This window comes from Cricetulus griseus, chromosome 2 (genome assembly GCF_003668045.3).
Source record: "Cricetulus griseus strain 17A/GY chromosome 2, alternate assembly CriGri-PICRH-1.0, whole genome shotgun sequence".
In the NCBI taxonomy this organism is placed as follows: Eukaryota; Metazoa; Chordata; class Mammalia; order Rodentia; family Cricetidae; genus Cricetulus; species Cricetulus griseus.
In genome coordinates this window covers 329,865,907-329,886,994 of record NC_048595.1, presented here as the reverse complement: position 1 = coordinate 329,886,994, position 21,088 = coordinate 329,865,907, and the positions used below count along the sequence as shown (strand labels likewise).

The 21,088-nt window shown below is 42.6% G+C and overlaps 1 long non-coding RNA gene across 6 annotated transcripts in view; it reads right to left on the bottom strand.

The window, feature by feature from the left end:
* Positions 1–21,088, bottom strand: part of LOC107978001 — a 71,500-nt gene that overhangs the window by 41,615 nt on the left and 8,797 nt on the right. The window lies entirely within an intron of this gene.

Genomic DNA, 21,088 nt, shown 5'->3' with positions numbered 1-21,088 from the left:
AAGAAAGGAAACATTCTTTCACAAGGCCCCAGAGCTAGGAAACAGCAAGAAAATGACAACCATTTTATCTCAATCCATAAAAGGAAATGAGCCATGAATTTCAATATCGCTCGGCCTAGAAACCTTCATAATGGCGTCACAAGAGCAAGATATTTCTCCCACAGCTTTATTTGATCATGATTGTACAGCCTGTTCCCGGGTGTAGATATGAGTTGTTAACTGATGTGTGAAGCCCCCTCACTCAATGAGCATGGTCTTTTCCTGCCACCCCCACAAGGCAGCCATTCTTTGTGGCCTCACCCTGGAAGGACAACAGTGGAATGAGGCAAAATGAGATCAGCAATTTTCTAAATCCAGGTGTGGAAGGTGGATAACTCCAACATGAAAGACAAGGGCTGGGGTGCAGGGGGTAAGAACAGACAACAGATTCGTGACTCAGCCCACATTCATGGAAAGCCAGGGTTCTGCTGGGAGAATCTCAAGCTTTCATTTTGTGGTATTTGGAGGCTTAATTCCCAGCTTCTAATTAAATGTATAAACTATAATCACAAAGGTATTTCACAATTAGTTTCTTAGATCTGGAAGACATTCTGTGAATCAACTTGAGATGAGGGGAAGAAAGGAGAGGCATGGAAAAGGGCACAGAAAGAAGGGTGAGCATTATGAGCTCCAGGAGTCTGCAAGGAGACTCAGGACTGGGATCCTACACCCGGTCCTGGAGAATGGTAGATGGAGAAGAGTGAAAAGGAGGTGAAAGATTCCTTCATTTCATCCAGATCTTATTTTCCCTACCCTTTCAGCTGTCACAATCCAAACCAGACTCAGAAGCAGCAACTGCACCTCCAGGTCACTCAGGTCCATCCATGGGCATGCTCTCGTTTGCCATCTTCTCAAAAGTTAGAGGCAGATGGGTATTGATAGGGGCAGGGCTGTGTGGGTCTGTTCTGTGGTGACAGACTAGAACTCCCTGCTCTGGTCATTGTTCTCACAGTCAAGAACATTGGGTGGGAATACTCCTGGGTTTCTCTCCTAGCTCCTGCAAAGAAACCCTGGAGTACTATGGCCAATCTACACAAGTCCTCTACCCCAAGATGTTTCTACATAAGGAGTCACTATGCTGGGATGGGGGTGGGGTGGGGGTGTATCAAGGTTCAGGGGGAAATTGTATGACTTCTGGAAGAGAAAAATATATCAAAGCCCAGCGCATGGCAAAATGTGAGGTCTCAGTACTACAGCCCAGGCTGCTCTGTAACCACCTGCCTGGTATATCTTGACAACACCACAGAACAATATAGTAGAGACAGACCCTAGGTCACAGGGGCTTGCCCTTCCTCCATAAAGAGATATGCTCTTGTCTCTGACATTTGAAACCAAGTCTGGTATATCTCCTTTTCCATATCCTCCAAACATTTTGGGATAAGTAAGAATAAAATAATAATGTGTGATTTATGGAAAGCCAAGAATGTATCAACTGCTTCCAGGTCAGTATCTGAGATTACAAGAGCCCTGAAAGGGTTAAATATCGGCTTCCTCCACCTTACAGATGGCCTCATGGTCAAGTCTGAGGAGTTTGCCACAAATCACTAAGTGGCCTGGGTGCTCTGCGTCAAAGTTCCACTGACCACAAAACCTAAGCTCCTCCTATCTCCATGAACTCTCAGACTCCACTGTCCTGAGCTCCTGCCTTATATTCTTCTCTAGTTCTGGGATTAAATGTGTGTCATCCCAAGTGGGAATCAGAGAGCTCTGTTAGCCCAGGGTGGCCTTGAACTCACAGAGCTCCCTCTGCCTCTGTCAACCGAGTGCTGGGATTAAAGGAGTGGCCACCAATGCCTGTCCTCTACAGCTAACTAGTGACTGCATTCTGATCTATAAGCAAGGTTTGTTAGATCATAAACAAAATATCACATCACAGGACCTCTTCATTGATCCTTTGTGTTGAGGAACCAGTTGATGAACACACCACTCTCTAAAACCAGAAGTGAAACTACACAGTAGAGTTGTCATGGCAGTATCCTCAAATAACTCATGCCAGCTTCTCACTGTAGCCTTCTGAAGTAACTGGTCTTGAGTTGTCAGAGTTATGTGGGCTGGGAGCACCCAGGGCAGGAAGCATCTGGGGCTCTGCATTCACACCATACAGATGTCATGTGAGGGCTAAAGTTATGTTTTAGGTTTAAATTACTGTGCTTAAGAGATCTATAAAACAAAAATGCCTCTGATCTATAAGCCCCAGTTGCCCAAGGACAGATAACTTCCTGGAATTCGGGGGCTGTTGTTCATGTAAGATAACAAGCCGCATGTTTTCACTTCTGTAAACAAGGTTTGTTACCCCAACTGTACAAGATGTGCTTGATCACACCTCAGCAGGAGGTTCTCAGGCAGGCATTATGTCAAGATGTATGCTTGCCCCAGGTTGGACAAGGGCAGGAAGTATGTGGCCTTGTGGGGTTTGTCTTTAAAAGCACATGACAAATGTGATTTGCAGCAATTCTCTTGGAATCCCAGGTATGGACCTGGCCAGTGTCCACCATCCTGGCCAGTATTTAATAAAGCTTGCCTCAAATTTGGCTCAAAAATTGTGGTAATGGTCTTATTCTTGCCAAGTAGGATTAATGGTTGTAGCCAAACCATGCTGTAGTATGGTGGTAACCCAGCTCCTTCTCTCTGCTGAGGTGACACAGTCCACAATGCAATCAAGACTTCATAATTGTCTGCAAACTCAGCTACCAGTAGCACTTGCCTGAAATCACCCATCGCTCTTTTTCTCCTCTGAGCTGGCTAGTACCCCAGCGTTATTGTAATCGTTTCTTCTCAGAGTGCTTTGCTACTAAATCCCTTGCATAAAAACCCTCATCTCAGGTCTACCTCCAGAAACTCCACCTGAGACAAATTGCTAGTCTCCCTCTGTTTTATCAAACTGTTCACCTTATTACTTTGTGCAGTAAACAAACCAGTCTCTCGGAGGAAACAGAATTTTCCCTTGGGACAACAAGAATGAAAGTTGCAGGCATGAGTAGCTAGGTGAAATGTAACCCAGCCTCCCCAGAAAGTCCCTCTGAAGGAGACCTCTGCACAGCAAGGGCTTCCCCTTGGACCCTGGGTTAGGCACAAACCACACCCATGTACGTGTTTTCACAGAGCTCCTTTATTAAATAGGGAAGAAATGCTAAGGTGGCTGCTTTCTGACTCAGTCGGACAACTGCCACAAATGACCTTGCAGGTGTAATTTTTAAGAAGAGAAAAAGGAGAGATCTGTGTGGTGGTATATTTTGATCAGACATGTTAATCAGGTGAACCAAAGAGGACTTCTGATTGCTGGACTTCAATACTTTGGTAGCTGGACATTGGTGGCCGGCTTTAGGAATGCAGAGGAAACTAGGGAGAAGGGCAAGGCCTGCCAGAGCCATATGCTTGAGTGGGCTAGTGTCCCTTCAACCTCCATTTTAGAACAGCAAACCTCACAAGGGAGAGTGGCTCCTCAGGCATCTTACAAAGCCTGCACTCAAGGACATTTGTCATAGACATTTATTCAAATTTGTTTTCTCTCACCTCCTTAGCTTTTAAAATCTCTGTTGACTGGCAATTACCATCAGCTGGAGGACCCTGAGAAGCAGTACAGATCAGGGAAGGGATTATCTAGGGAGCCAGGCTTCTGTTCTTACAGGTCCCTGTGGTAACATGGTCACAGAGATCAACACAGACCCACCTGCAGCAGGACCATGGACCCAGACATGATCACTGGCAGCAGCTAAGGTCCTGACATCACCAGGGTAACACAGGCCACCCAGATCAGTATAGCCCTGGCAGCAGCATGGCCCTCTGACACCAACATGGTCTCAGGTGGCTGGCCAGACCCTGGGCATCTGCCTGGCCCTCAGTGGTAACAGGAGACATGGACATGAACTCACACTCTGGCTGAGGCAGGGCCATGGACCCAGACATGGCCTTTGGCAGCACCTTGGGCCCAGATGTCACCATGGCCCTGAGTGGCAGTGCAGGACACCTAGATTGGCATGGCCCCAGTGGTGGCACAGCCCTCAGACACCAGCATGGCCATGGGGTGGCACAGATCTCAGGTATCCATGTGGCCATTGATGGCAACGCAGGCCATAGCCATCAACATAGACCCAGTCATGGTTCCCAGCAATAGCCCAGGCCTGGATGTCACCATGGTCCCAGGTGGCAGTACAGAGTACTCAGATCAGTATGGCACAGTGCGGCTTCAGTGCGGCTTTCAAGCACAAACACAGCCTCAGGTGGCAGGCTAGATGCCGGGTGTCTATATACCCTTTGGTGGTAACAGGAGCAGTGGGCATCAGCATAGACCTGGCTGCAGTACAATCATGGACCCAGACATGGCCCTCAGCTATAGCCTGGATTCAGATATCAGCATGGCACTGGGTGGCAGAGCAGGCCACTCAGATCAACATGGCCCTTGAGGCGGCACAAGCGCCAGACACCAACATGGTCTCAGGTGGCAGCCCAGACCCTGGGCATCCGTGTGGCCTTAGGTGGCAACATGGGCCATGGATGTCAACACAGACCCTACCTGGGGTAGGACCACGAATCCAGACATGGCCCTTGGCAGAAACCTGGGCCTGGATGTCACCATGGTCCCAGGTGGCAAGCAGGCTACCCACCTCAGCCTTTTCTATACCCCTTCACTTCTTCGGTTCTGCCTCTTCCCATGGCACATGAACATGTCCACTTCTCCTTCTCTCCCATTTCTCCACCAAATATTCACTTATCATACCGGTGCCGGGTGGGCTTGTGGATGTTTTCAGCCATCAGCTAAGGAATTCTTTAAAGTAAACTGAAATATAAGGAAAACAATTTCCTTTTCTCTCCTGCCATCTCCAGGCAGTTCATCCGTTTAATGTCCATAATTCCTCACTCTGCTCTAATGCTCACACTATCCTAACACTAGCACTCAAGCACAGAAGCTGAATAAACAAAGTAAAACACCTGTCCAGGACCTGCCACACCATTACAAGGTGTAAAATACAAAAATAGGGCCTGCTGTTCAAAAGAGGAGAGTTCCAAGATGGCAGAAGGAGAGCATTCATCCAACAGCTAGAACCTGCTAAGCTTGGTGCTCCAACTGATGACTGAGTTGGTGATCCTCCTAGAAGGCCAGCCCTGCTTTTGGCCATAGAGCAGTCATCCCCCTCATCGCTTTGGCCTAACACACTTGAAGCTGCCCACATCCCTTGCTTTACTGCACCCTACCCTCTTCTTAGCATTCCCATTGAAGAGCACTGGCAGGCAGCTGCGTGCAGGGGACAATGGTGACACCATCTCACATTTCTATTCAGTCCTGAGACATATATATGAATATATGATATAATAATATATAATGAATATATGTGATATAATATAATGAATAAAATGAATATATTTGTATGGACATATATATATATATATATATATATATATATATATATATTCATTTTGTTTTTTACTGGCATATTTTGTCTTACTTCCTCACCCTTCAGTCTTTAAGACATGAAGAAGAAAGATCCTTGGTTCCTAATCTTGGCTCTCACCAGCTTTGGGGCCAAAGGCTGGTGAGTTGATTACCCTTTCCAGGTTTCAATTTCCTCATCTGCTGAATGGAGTAATGGGTACATACCATGACTATTTCACAAGGCTGAATAAAACCCAATGAGGTGTGGTATTTGGATGCAACCCTACAGTATACAGGATCTCTACTACCAACCACTTACTCTCATCTCTCTAAACATAGCTCTGTGTTAGCATTCAATACACTTGAATAAATTAAAACCACTAATAATCTAGGCAAGCAAACCTTATGAGAACAAAGACCATTTATTTCCACTTTAAATTTGCAAGATTGCAAAGTTCCTTTGTAGGAGTGTAAGAGCAGTTCATCCTTAACACAAATAGCCACTTCCTCTTCTCTCCCCTTTGGTTTCAGAACAGTAATATGAGTTCACAGTCACTCTACTTTCCCATTTTCCACTCTCTCTAATTACACGGTGTCATGATCCAAAAGATAGACCATGAGATCTCGATGTTGCTACAACTTGCAAGTGACGCAAATTATCATTAGCAAACTGCATCCGAAACTGAGTTAGCGTGCTTCACCCAAAATGCTCCTGGGTAAAAAAGCCCACTGTAATGACAGAGCGAAAGTGGAGGCAGAGGTCACAGCTCCTGGAACGCACCAACCTGGAGATGTTTGAAGAAAGCAAATTATTGCTATGGCAGGTCTTGACGGAGACTAAACTAACTGCACTTATCTGTAATGAGTTTCCACAAAAATAATGCTACCAACGCAGTTCACACACGCTGAAAACTGGGCTAAGCTGGCTTCCAGACATAAGGCCATCAGCACATGCAGAGAAACAGTCGCTGCAATTATGACTAATTAACTGTCCTAAACAGTTGGGAGTGGGTTGGAGAGGTCTGAGCTGAAATGCAAATGAGGAAGGAGGTGACTGCTGCAAAGCAATGGTGTGGCATATTTGTTTTGTTTTGATTTCTTTCCAGACATATTTCAGTTTGCATAAGTATTTGAAGGTCGGATCAGACAGGATTTACAGCACAATGGTATCAGGAATGTCTGTATGAAAACTTTGATATGGTCTAAATTAGATTCCAAGAAAGGGAGGGGCTGCCGTGGGAGCTAGAGTCTATATCAGTGTCTCCTCTGTGCCCTGTCGGGCACCTCACACCGCTTCACCAGTCCCAGGTGCCCAGTCAGTGTTGGAGCCAGCAAGTGAGCTGTTTGGGGCCTGGATTCCTGCTATGGATTTCTGCAGTCTCAGAGGCAGCCTGGAGAAAGCTGGCCACCCCTCCCTCTCGTCTCAGTACTGCCTGTGTGACCTTTGGTTGACCTTGGGCTCTGCAAGTGGAGGGTTAAAGTTGTCTTTTGGCTTTGGGGCCTGGCTCTTTCTTTCTCCAAATGTTTTCAGAGAAATCAGAGCGAACCCCACCCCTCTGCAGTGGGCAAGCTGTTTCCTGTAGAAGCAAAGAGTTAGAGATGATCCTACTTGCTCCTTCGAAAAGGGTTCTTCGGGACAGAAGTCTCTCAGCCTTGAATTACCCAGAGGACTCCATTGGAGTCTTCTCTGTAAGGGCAGATAAGGCAACACAATGTGCAAAGGGCCAAAATCTGTGTAATTTGAAGGTGAGCAGGAAGCCAAGCAGGGCACCTAAGAGACTGAACCCAAAGAAGAGCCCTCCCCAGCACAAACTCAGATTATGAACAATCATTTCCCCCTGAGGGTGATGGTTGAGGGTCAGGTGAGTCAGATGAACTTTAAACAGCACCCATTTTCAGTGCTCCCGATGGTTATTTTGGGGTACACCACAGAGTGAGCAGGAAAACCTCCATAGAGAGGTTTAATTGTTTACATTCAATGAAAGGAAAAGTCTGACTTGGAGTGCTCAGATTTAATCTCTTGCCGATTAAAATGGTTCTATTGTGCTATGACCAATGGCTCTGTTAGAAATGTGAATCCAGGACTCTGCCCAGCCATAGGCACCCTTTTATACAAGAGCTATACATGCAGGCATGGACAGACAGACATGCCTGGGGCTGGCAGCCATCCTCATTGCAAGAAGAGGGTTTTTTGTTTTGTTTTGTTTTATTTTGTTTTGTTTTCCTTTTAGGAACCCACAGCTGAGCAATGTTCTGCTGCCCGAGCTGTTTCATAACTTTCCATGTAATTAAGCAGTTGGCATGACCTGAGCAGCAAGATAATAACAGGAGTTAGCAAAGGCAGGGCTTGTACACAAGAACCCTTTGGGCTGCTCAAACATTCAAATAAACGAAAAGCCATCTTTCTAATCCAAAGCTCAGTGGCACCTTGCTCCCCACCCTGTGAGCACACATACACACAATCATGCACACAAATACTACAAGTGACCATGACACTATTTCCTGTAACTCAGTCACTTCAGGGTACAAGTCAACAATGGAGGGGATAGTGCCCTGTGCATGGTTTCTTAAAAGCTACCAGATGAAGTAGGAGATGCACATCAAAGTCAGTCATTTACAAAAGGCAGATCACTATCTATTGTCAGAAACAAGCTGCTGTTGAAAGCAATACATATGACTTAAAAAGAAAGCACATTAGTGGAGCATAAATTACTCTGCCACTAAACACTGAGTGGGTTTTAGAAGATGTACAAAAGATGTGTATCTTCCTGGAAAGGTAACCTGACTCTGTTTCCTGAGTGGCACAGAAAGCAAGAAGTAGACGGGAGAGGGGACAGCCTCCACAGATAAACTGCCACTTGTCCATTCCTTCCTGTGTACATACGCAGCTTCCAGAAGCAGCTGCAGGCCATGGAGGAAGCCTTCACCAGGAGTGTGCACCTCGATAACGTTTGCCCGCAACTGCAACTGCGTAAGGATTCTAAGCTAGAACCACCTATCTGAACACAGCAGAGAAAACCATAGATTATTTAGAGTATGGCATATGTGGGGCTGGCAGATGCAGAATCTTTGTTTTTCCTTCATAGATTTATAAGAGCCCCCTGTCAATGAGGGACTGTAGCTCTTGACCTGACATTTTAAATATATTTTTACTAATTTTTGAGAATTCATACATACACACAATATATTTTAGCCGTATTCACTCTCATTTCTTCACCCCCACCAACTCTTCTCAGATCCATCCCAGGGCTCCCTGACCTTTCAAACCTTGTGCCCTCTTTTAAAAAAATTATAAAATAAAATTATACATATATACATAAGTTCAGTTTGTGCTGCCATGTACTCTCAGGAATGGGCCAGCAACCACACTTTTAAAGAAACTGACTCATGGACTACTGAAAGCTTCTCAGTTAGGGGTAGGGGATCCAAGCTCCTCCCGTCCCCATGCTGAAATGTTGATTGGCCTGATCTTGCACAGGTCTTGTACAGTTTATCTGATATTTTACGGCATCCCCCCTCCCCCGCTTTGCCAATTACCTTTCATCTACCATAATATATATAATATATATATATGTAATATATATATATATTTCATCTACCATAATAAATATATATATATATATGTATATATATATATATATATTGGTTTGGATTGGGTTGTAATGTAGTCAGTTGTTTCAATTATTTGATTCTGTTTTCTGCTTTCCTATACTATCTCATAGGCCTATTCTATGGCAAGTCTATAGTCATTTATTTGGCCATATATGTATGAACTTAATGAATATTCATTACTGGGCACCTCTTTTGTGGCAGGTACTCCCTTGGTTGTTAGATATCGAGTGAATAAGATAGAACAGGACCGTGCTTTCAATGCCCTCACGTCTACCCACAGGGAAAAATGAATGGAAACACAGAGCTCCTATTAATAATGCTAGTGAGGCAGCAGTGACACATATCTTTAATCTCAGCACTCGGGAGGCAGAGGCTGTGAGTTTAAGGCCAGCCTGATCTGTAGTTCCAGGATAGCCAGAGCAACACAGAGAAACCCTATCAGGGCAACTCCTGATGAAGTTAAGTAATGCACCTAGATGTTCAGATATGCATGGGTAGGTAGACAGTTGGGTTGATAGATGAAATACAGAATAGTTGTCATTTTAGCTGTTTTGTAGTATTCTATGTGTAATCTTTTTTTTTTTTTTTAGCCATCTGTTGATGAGTATTTGGATTGCACATAGATTTTCACTAATAGGAATAATGCTTCTATGAATATGTTCCTGTTTTGAATAGAAGTTTCCCTGAAATGCATAGGACATATGTGCATATATTCAATTTCACTAGTTGATAAATTGTTATACAAAGTGATTGAAGCATGTTATCATACCTCAAGGTGATTTTAAAACCTCTACTGTTCCATATTCTTGTTGATAATTGATATTAGCTATTTTTGTTTTAATTTTGTTAATATGATGTATATGTAGATATCATTGTAGTTTTGTGGATTTTTAAAGCCTTATCCAGACACAATTTAAGTTATTCTCATACATCTATGGGTCATTTGTGTTTCCTCATCTGGAAAATGGCTGTTCACAGCAATGGGTCAGTTTTACATTTGTGGGTTGAAATTTACGGCAATGAGAGGAGAAATTAGGTAATGGTGAATTGTTTAATGTTTCTACTATTGAGTGTATCCTTCATCCCGCCCTCTCTCTATCTTTCTCTTCCCCTCCCCCTCTCTCTCCTTCCCTTCTCTTCTGGTGTGTTACTTAACTTCATCAGGAGTTGCCCTGATGTAAGTAAGTTGTGATTTCCTAAGTGTTCTCAGGTCATCATTTCTCGAATGCATTAGGGGTATCTAGAGTGTCTTTCTTAAATGAAAAAAAAAACAAAAAACAAAAAACAAAAAAAACGCTGTTCTCTATCAAAGAAACCAGTTGCCAAACAATAGCCTATGCAAGCATGCACAGAAGGAAAGTTGGGGCAGCCAGAGTGCTTTACATTCGTAGGATCTAAATGAAACAAAGAAATCCCAGGATCTGAGGGCCCTGTCTTTATGTCAGTGATGGAATATTCCTCCCACCACACTGGAATGTAATAGCTTCTACTCTGGGAATGAATTATTCCACCAATTCTATGTTCAGTTGTCATGTCCCCTTTACAACTGGAGAAGCTGAGATGCAGTGGAGGAGGGTGATATAAAAATGTCAGGCGACCAGAGTCAACCAAACCAGAACTCCTGCATCTCTGTACTTTTAAAAACCTATATGGAAAGGTCTGTGCAAGGACATGCCTGCCCCTTTAGAGTAGAGGGAAGAACTAATGTGGAGTTATGATTTTCCAGGGAAAAGTGTGTGGGTGGTTCACTTTATGTCTGGACAAATTAGAACTGCATGGGATTCGCTAATTAGTACATGGTGATGGCTCCATTCAGTTGCCTCTGGGCTCAGATCAAAACAACACAAGGACTTTGGAAAGTTCCTTCTCCAAGTATCATACCTAAAAGAAAAGATGAATGGAATTAAAATTATTTGACTTGGAGGAAAGAGTGCTGAGGACTAAATTTATTACTGTCATAACTAGGAGAATGACATGTCTGTGTGGTACACCAAAGAGAAAATCAGTTATTGCAGCAGGAGCTATCAACACAAAGAAAGAACTTCCCAACTATAAGGGCCAGTTAAAAAAAAAACAACAGGCAAATTACAAAATAATAATGACAATATCAATAAGGATAGGTATGGATTGCTGGACCTTTTAGGTACCATTTCTATTTAAGGACTCCATAGACAGTCATTTTCTCATTTAATGTCATAATAAGGCTTTGCATACAATAATGTTACTTCACTTATAGATCGATTTATCTCAATGGAGAAATGAATGCTGTTAAGTAATTTTTTTGTCCATTCTTTTATCAGCTCTCATTTCCTACTCTTGCAAGACAATTAGAAATCAATTGCCTTGAATATCCAGTAATGTTCCTGTGTGTTACAGCCTTCAGTGAACTTCCCTGAAACCCAGCATCTGTCTAGAATATTCCTCCACCCCGCTCGAATGTATTGTTTAACCTCGGTGGTGCCATTTCTACTGCATGTTCTGTGAAGCTTTCCCATGGAGTGGTGCAGCATTCCCCCAGACTGTTCACCCACAGCAGCCACATGAGCAACAGAAGGGCAGAAACACTAGTTGAAAAGTCCTTTTGTTCATCTCATCTCGATGCCCAAGCTGTAGTCTCTCTAAGCTTAGTAGAAAAGGTTTATTGGCTGACTTGTCAGACCAGTTGAACATTACTTTATACACAGAAATGCTTTTCACATCATCCCCAAAATACACAGCATCCTCTAAGACAAACTCTAAACCAGACTGTCAGTAACCCTCTGTCCCTCCACAAGGCTAGACACTTGATTCAAGAGTTTACTGCTGGAAGAGGATCAGAAGCAGAGAAAGTAGTCCTGTCTGAGGTACAGAGCATTTAAAATAATCTTCCATTAATCGATTCTCTAGCCTAAGCATGAAATTATATTAGAGAAAACTTGAGCCAGTGACATTCTGGTGGCAGCCTGGCAACATTAAAAACTGAACATAGTTCAGTTTCTGACTTCAAATTGATTAAAAAACAGTACTCTCCTCAACATGCCTTAGTAGAAGACTCAGCTCACATTTAGTCAGAAGTATTTACTTCAGACTTTATTCTTTTACATATGCATATAATCACTTGAAAGTTAGAAGATCCATAATTTATATTTTTAAAGCCACACTCTCAAAAGAAAAACAGCCAAGAGAACAGAGTCAGAGATGAACCACAAGTTGAAGGTCATAGAGAAAAAAACGTTAAAATAGCTGATTAATGTCTTAAAGGCACAACGTCCATACTCCCAAGAGGTGGGTTGGGTAGTTTTTTGTCTATTCAGTGGGCTATAGACATTTGTCATCATTTACTGTGGTTGGTTACAAGTTGTTACTGGTAAGAGAGAAAACTAAGCAAGGGATTCAAGGACTTCTTTCTGAAAAAAAGGAGGGGTATGGGAATGATAGTATAAAAGGATATATTATTGCATCTAATTTTAGACTAAAAGGCAACTACTAGTCTCAAATATTTACATTAGTATGAATTTTGCTTATTGATACAAATTTAAGGTTATTTTTGTTACTTTGTTATACTGTATATATGTTCTACTCTTGTTTAAGGTATTTGCAGCTATTTAAAAAAGTAATGTAAAGTTCTAGTCCTTGAAAGCTATTATTACAAACTATTTAGGATAATTAAGAAATGCAGGTTACCAATTAGTCATCTATAACAATCAAACTTGTAGTCATATCAGGCATATTTTCAAGGGTAAACACATGTATTTTAGATAGGTAAGTGGTCATCAATCACTTCAAAGATGTTTTAATAACATAAGACTTTTCTTAACAATTGGTCCTCCTGGCAACACCAATATACTTAAAAAAAAAAAGAATAATGGACATTGAAGAACCTACATATGGAGTTTGCTTTTATTGTGGCAAAGTTATCCTCTAGGCAAGAAACTGCCCTTGCTTTGACTTCTGACAGTATGCTGTCCAAATTGGACAAGCAGGATATAAAACTTTGCCAAGACAAGGTAGTAGTCCATCAAAACTTCTCCTTCACAGAAAAGTCTATCAGATAGTCTAGGCCTGTAGGCTGAAGAAACGTAGGTGACTGTCTAGGCAGCCAGCTGTCTCTGTCATTTCTTTAGTACTGGAAGGTGTTTGCTCTGGACTTTCTGTTTACTCAGCTAATATATCCTTCCAGGTCTCTGGTGGAATTGAAGATGAGATAGTTATAGTTACAGTTTTCCTTGTTACCAAATTCAAAATGAAACTCATAAAAGAGATGTAAAGTGCATATGGTTGAAAGACTTAAAAGCTTAAGTTGTTTATCTAAGAAAATGTTTTGGTTGGTAAAAGATAGTTTTGGTTGGTAAAACAAGTTATGAAAAAAAGTGGTTTAGGTATAAAACTTTAGATTCATCAAGATAGAACTGATAATAGAGTATTTTCTCAGGATATGCCAAACACAAATAGACTGAACACTGTAGATGGAAGTTTCTCTCCTGACTGATTCCACAGCCCTTAAGTCCCAAATAAACACACAGAGGCTAATATTAATGATAAACTGTTTGGTCTATTGCTCGGGCTTATTAATAAAAAGCTCTTACAACTTAAACTGATCATAATTCTTATCCATGTTTAGGTACATGGCTTGGTACCTTTTCTCAGTAAGGCATTCTCATCTTGCTTCCTCTGCATCTGGCTGGTGACTTGTCTTTGCCTTTTTTCCTCCAAGAATTCCCCTAGTCTGATAGCCCTGCCTATACTTCCTGCCTGACCAATCATCATTTTATTAAACCAATACGAGTGACAAATCTTCACAGTGAACAAGAGCATTATCCCACATCAGAATATTGTGAATGTAATTCTTACCTGATAATTGTTTTTAATATATACATTGTTGGATAGAGTTTCCTAAGGATCTAATACATGGTTCGTCATCCTTAGACGATCATAAAAGTAAAAGAAGTCAGAAAACTGGTGCAAGGTCTTTCACAGAAGAGATTTTAACAAACAGCAAATGAAAAGACTCTCATCACAGATCCACCACTGAAGACCTGCTTCATCTTTGTTCATTTGAGATATGGGAGGATGGGTCTGCAAAGGCAGCACCACAGTTAAAAGCAGTTGTTGCTCTTCCAGAGTTCAGTTCCTAGAACCTACATCAGAAGGCTTGCAAATGTCTATAACTTCGGCTCCAGAAAATTCATAGGTGTGCACACTCAATAATATGTGCCAGTATATATTGGCACATCTCATTAGGTACAGGCTCTTGCTACTAAGCCTGATGACCTGTTTGATCCCTGGGCCCACATGGTAGGAGAGAACAGACTCCCTCAGGTTGTCCTCTGACCTCCACACATAGACTGTAGCACTCATGTGTCCCTCATATAATAACTAAATAAATGTAACAAAATATTAAATGCAATATAATCAATTTATAAAGATAAAAGGCTTATTTTAGCCAACAAGGTCCCAGTCCCTGTCCAGTTGACATTATTGTTTGGGGATCTGTGGTGACACAGTCCATAGCACATGGCAGGGTAAAAATCACACATCATGGCCAGGAAGTGAAAGGGAAAAAAAGAATTCAGCTCAGGGGAAGAATAGAAGATAACAAGAATGGAGATACCATAATAGAGGGAGACATTTTAGGTTTACTAGGGAAATGTCTGGAGATCTACAAAGATGACAACAGCTAACAATCTAAGCAACAGAAGAGAGGCTACCTTAAATGCCCTCCCCTGATAATGAGATTGATGACTGACTTATATGCCACCCGATAGTCCTCAGGCAGCAGCTGGTGGAAGTAGAAGCCGACACCCACAACTTATCACTGAACTGAACTGGAATCCAGATGCAGAGAAGGACGAAGGGGTCCAGACAAGGCTGCTGAAACCCACAGAAACAACTGACCTGAACATTGGGGACCTCTTACTCCCCAGACTAATAGCTGGGATACCAGCATGGGACTGATCCAGACCCCATGAACATGGATTTCATTGAGGAAACCTCAGAAATCTATGGGACCTCCTGTAGTAGTTCAGTACTTATCCCTAGCCCTGGCCAGGGGGGGGGGGGGGGCTAGGCCCTATCCCAAAGGATGTGATAGACTCTGATGTCCCCCTATGGAAGGCCTCACCATCCAGGGGACGCAGAAAGGATATGTGATAGGTAGGGTTTTAGTTAGGGGAGGGCAGAGGGGAGGATGGGAGGGAGAAGGGAACTGGGATTGTCATGTAAAACAATCTTGTTTCTAATTCAAATAAAAAAATCTGAAAAAAATAAATAAAAATAAAAACCAGTTACAAATGAAAAAAAATCCATTTTAAATGCAATAAAAATACAAAATTTGTGAAGAAAAAAAAAGAATTCAGCTGAGGTCCCACCATTCTCTTTAAGAACACACTCCAAAGACTTCCTACTAAGCTTCACCTCTTAAAATCCATGCTACCCACAGGTAATGTCAACTTGGAAACCATGCCTTTAACATGGACCTTTGGAGGACATTTGAGATCCACATTATAGCAGTCATCAAAGAGCGCAAAGACTCACAAACTTGGAGTGATGAGTATATCGTGGTCCAGCTAATCCACTCAGTCTCTACTGGCCCACATTCCTGAAATGACGAATGGCACAGGCTTTAGCGACAAGGTTAAAAGATTTCCACATCTGTTACCCACAAGTGCATTAGTGCATTTTCTGCTAAGCTCCAAATTCCTCTAAGGTTGTGAGTGCATATTGTCCTTCTTCTGTCCTGTATCTCCTGGCAAAGTATTAAGGATGCAAGGAATTGTTGTCAATTGTCACTGAATTAGAGATAAGTGGCCCATCAGGCAAGGCTATTATTCCACCAAATGTGTTACTGGAGAAAGTATCCACAACGTTATTGAAGATAGAAACATTCTGCCTGGAAAAAACCACAGTGAACTCTGGAATCGTCCTCTAAATTCTTCTCTATTGTCCTTCATTGATTTATGAGAGCTGGTGCTTAAGGGACAGCTTTCCCTTGAGGTCCTGAAACCAGCTGCCTGTGAAATAAACACTCTCTGATCGGATCAGAGCTGCTGGCTCAATTTGTTTAGGAACTCTCCTGTTACTCAAAAATGTAATCATCTGATCAAAGAAAGGACAACCCATACTTTCTCTCAGATCAATTCACTATTATCAGAAGAAACTGACCACTCCATAGGCGCTCCCAGATTCACTCTGTTCTTTCCCACCCCTCAGAACCACATTTCCCTGAACCATCTTGGTGATTCGGTTAGTATTGATCTGCCACCAGTAGCTTCTGCTTCTTCCCCTGACTCTGTAATTGCTCCAATTTAGGAGGAAACAAGCCATGGAAAATGACTGCTATCCCTTGTATTCTGGCCTCTTACCTTTCACCAGTGTCCTGACCCTAAGCATTTTCGTTTGAATAACAACATATTAAGTTACACTCCTTAATCCAAGATCATTGGAATTTAGTGCTATAAGGAACCTCAGTGATGAGTCAGCCCTCTCATTCTTCCAATACTGAGTTGGGGGTGCTGTGGGAGAAAGCCTTAACATTTATTAGAGCTAGAGATAGGATTGAGATGAGTTGAATGAAAACATTATGCCACCCTGTATGCATGAACCAAATCTGACAGCTAATGGAGCAGGACTTCACTCTAAGATGCCTGAATCCCCTAGAACATGAGAGGTCTCCTAGGCTGCTCTCCTGCCATCAAAAGGAAGAAGCTGATGTTCACTTTCAATTGATATGTCTGTCTTTCCACATCCCTGGGTCCTCTGACCTGCCAGGCATTAGGGCTCTACTTAAATAGGTCTCAGATGTCTTAGAAAGTAACATTTTGGATTCCTTCTGTTCCACTTGCCCCGTCCACCCTGCCCTCATACCCTGTCCTTTGTGGTTAGTTACACAAAAGGGAGAGCAACAAGCAGCCACTCAACTCTGTGAAGAGTGCCCACTGAGAACTGCCCTTCCTGCCAACAACAAGTTATTTGTCTCACCACCATGTGAGCAGAACTTAAAAAAAAAAACTTGAACTTTGGGTTATTATCCAAAACCTGAAATTCTTCTCATTCCACAAGGAAAGATAAGGCTTACAACATAAACATAGCCAGAACAAGTATTCTCCAAGCTCATTAATGCCCTCGAAGAAATAAATGGCTTGACATGGGTCATTTCTTAGAACTGGTTTTGAAAAGAAGGAGGGATAGGAAGGTCAAGGGCACTAACGGGGGTGTGAGCAGAGGAGAAAGACTGGAGTCTCCAAAGAGAAACTGCCTCCTCACCACCACCCTGAATAAGGTTAGTTTGAGCTGCTTCTAGACTGCTCTGCGCATTTTTTATTTATTTTATTTTATTTTATTAGACCACAAAGCCAACTTCTGGGTTTTCAAATGGGCAAGGATGTCTTTGGGTAACACCTACTCAGACAAAGATGAACAAAAAATAGGTTGTTTTAAACATATCTAGTAGAAAAAGATTTCAAACTCTGCTTTATTCTGCCAATCATTATATCATCTAATCAAGCTAACATTTATATTAATATAGCCCATTTGACTGAAACACTCAAAGTGAAAGAGGAAAGGGTTTACAGAAAGCAACAAAATCAGTTTCCTGAATACTCAGCACTACTACATTATCAGCCATCAGAGAAACATTGAAAGATACAATCAACACTCTTGCTAAAGGAATTTTCATGCTGGTGTGATTGTTTCAAAAAATGGAGAAGTTGGGTTGAGTATAGCAATATAGTCCTTTTTTAAATTTTCTCTTTCATGGTGAATAAAAAGCAAAGAAAGAGACGAGGTAAAATATATACATACATACATACATTTTTTAAAGGAAGATTGTGCCCCCTTTATACACACCGACTGGGTTAATGTGTAATTGACAAGATTAATGGCTGCATAATAATTGCCTCTATTGTTTACTGTCTGGCTGGCGGCCAGACATCTTCCTGTTCTGCCCACCAGTGGGTTTGGTTTGTAAGAAATGTGGTAAGAGGCTAATAGGGTCTGTGTGCCACGTGTAAGCTTACTAAAGACATTTAGAAAGAACCTCCAGGGAGGCCTGGAGCCTTTGGCTCTGGTGGGGTGAGACTCCTTCATATTGCAGGGAGTCTCACTGCTAAACTGCTGGGTAAGCTGTGCCAAAACACAACGAAGTTCAACCTGGCTGAATCATGCCAGTGAGGGGGATGAGGACTGAGAAAGCCTCAGGACCTATGGGACGGCCTGGCTGCTGCCCTGTTGGCTGAGTACTGCATTCCTTTGCTCTTCACACTCAACTGGGCTGTGCTGGGAAGCACCTGGCTTTAACCTGCAAGTTCTACAGGACATAAGAGGCTTTCCTCTCTATGCTGCCTGACCCGTTCTCTTCCTAAACTCTTACTTGTGCCTTGTGAGACATGAGATAAGCAAACAAACCAAGACATAGAATCATAAAGCACTCACTTACATAGATGGATACCATGAGCCCAGCTGCTCCCTGGCTCACCACATCTCCTCCAGCCTGTCACAGTGATTGACAGGGATTTTGGTACAGACACCAAAGTCCTGTAATTCTTTCTTGCATGGCTTTGTTCTGGGTCCGGACTACCTTGACCTTCATGGCTTTCCTTATTTCCTGACAAGTCAAGTTCAGATTTCTGACATCCAAGGAGACCCTCCCAGAGCACATCCTGATCTATCTTTCCCATCTTCTCTTCCTACATTGCTTTGCTGTATACCCCCATGCTTTCTTCTTTCAATCAACCGTCTCTCAGTGAAGGTGAGCACCCCTGATTCAGAAACCTGAAATGCAAAATGCTCCAAATCGGAAGCCTTTAGAGAGCTAAGAGTGAACAGAAGTGGGTGATTCTACATTTGCCTCCATGTGTCAGGTTACAGTCAAAACTCAAGCATACTAAAAATAGTGTGTAAAATTACCATATATAGCTGGGTAATGGTGGCTGAAACTTTTAATCCCAGCACTCAGGAGGCAGAGGCAGGTAGATCTCCAGCCTGGTCTACATAGTGAGTTCCAGGAAAGACTCCAAAGCTACACAGAGAAACCCTGTCTCAAAATAAATAAATAAATAAATAAAAATTAAAAAAATAAAAACAAAACAAAAACAAAATTACCACATACACACACACACACACACACACACACACACACACACACACACACACATACACACACACACGGATGAATTGTGTGCTTAGGTCTAGGCCCCTATGACCAAGATATCTCATTATGTATAGATAAGTCTTCTAGAACCTGCTGGAGGCATATTCAAAATTTGACGTCTTCTTGGTGCCATCCTCTTCAGATAAGGGATGTGGCAGCAGTACCGTCAGTGCCTATCTCTCTGGCTCAGATCTTTCACCATCTCCCCATCATACATGCCCTCACATTTCACACTTCTCCTTCTCAATATCCATTTCTCCCATCATTAGATAATTATTTGCGTAGTCATGGACTTGATGACTTTCTCCCTTGCTGGACAGTAAATTAGCTAAACCTGGGGATCACACATATGGCACTCCATGGCATGTGTTAACAGTCAGTTAGTCATGATATTAATGAATTGCACACTTCCAGCTTCTCCAACTAAGTATGTTCTTAAGAGCAGTCATCTGAAGTAACAGGTGGGCTTTGTCATTCTCCCCGCTTGATCACCACTGTCTGATCTCATCACTCCTGCTACTTCAAGGCTTCTTGACAGAAAGCCCCTTCATTGATCCTTTGTGTGGTTCACGAGTCCAAACACAAATTTTTAACTGCCCGGGACTAAGAATACTGCTGGCTTCATTGGCCATTATTGACTGATTTATTTGACATCTTCACCTCTATATCTTATACATGAAATAAAAAAAATAGATGAATAGAAACGGTTTAAGTTTTAAGGGCTTAAAGCCTGAGCTATTGGCTAAGCATTTATAATTTATATTATTTGGGAAGCGGCTGCTGGTTATTTAGGAGCAGGTGATCAGGACAGGAAAACTCCACCAACAAATTCTTTTCTTTTTTTTTTTAAGTCAATCTACAAAACTTTTGGGGACTGGAGATATGTTATAGTGGTAGAACACTCACGGAGCATGGGCAAGGCCCTAGATTGGATTCCCAACCACTGGCCTTCTCCCTTCCCAAAGTGAGGTTAATTGCATTCATAAAAAGAAATAAAAATAAAAAACTCCTCATTATTTCAAAGTTTGAGCCACTCTGTGTACATTTTTTCAGGGGGTGTTTCATTCCAGGTAGTGGTCAAGCTTAGCAGGCAGGAACTCAAGGTTTCTGTCCAGAGACTGCAACAGAGATGAGCAACTGAAGTAATGGGAAACAGCACAGTAAGGACAACCATGAGTGATACGGAGTTTAGCTGGAAAGAAATGGAGAGCTTGAAAAAACTTGAAAGCTTCGTGGGCTTTGGACTAAGTTTGGTTTAGCTTGCACTGAGTCTATCCTGTGTACATTCCATGGCCTGAAAGTCAGTTTGCTCCTTGGCTGTTTTTGCTTGCAGGTGAAATGGTACCAACAATGCCTGTCTTTCATAGTGTATGGAGGAAGGGTCATGCATGTGGAATTATCTAGAGAGGGGGCGAAAGGAAAAAGTGGAGAAGTTTCAAGACCATTGGCAGAAGCTTAAGTGCCATCTTTTGAGCCAAGATGGCTCAACCTAAAGCCTAATTGGGGATTAGAAAGCTAGAAGAGGTGATGATCAGGGTTTGAGCAAGGGTTCTAGGAGAAGGGGCAGAAGGGACAGAAAAACTGAATACACAGTGTTGAGGTCAGGCCCAGAGCCACTGTGCTAGGTGATACTGAAAGGGAGTAGCCCATGGTAAGAGAAAAGCAGGGCACTTGGGAGGCTGAGGTGAGCACTGAGAGGGCTCAGGCATTCTATCTTGGGTAGTGTAGTCCAGAAACTAGGAGGGAGGGAAGCTAGATGCCAGTGTTTAATGGACAGGAAAGGCTGGGGGTCTGGAGCTCTCATGGAAAATGAGCTGGAGCAAGAGCAAGTGAAGAAGCAAGCCAAAGTCTCTGCAAGGCTGCTTTGCACAACCTACAGAGAGGACAGTGGGGGCTGGATGAGGACTTCCTGAACAACCAACTAAAGGCAAATAAGCCAC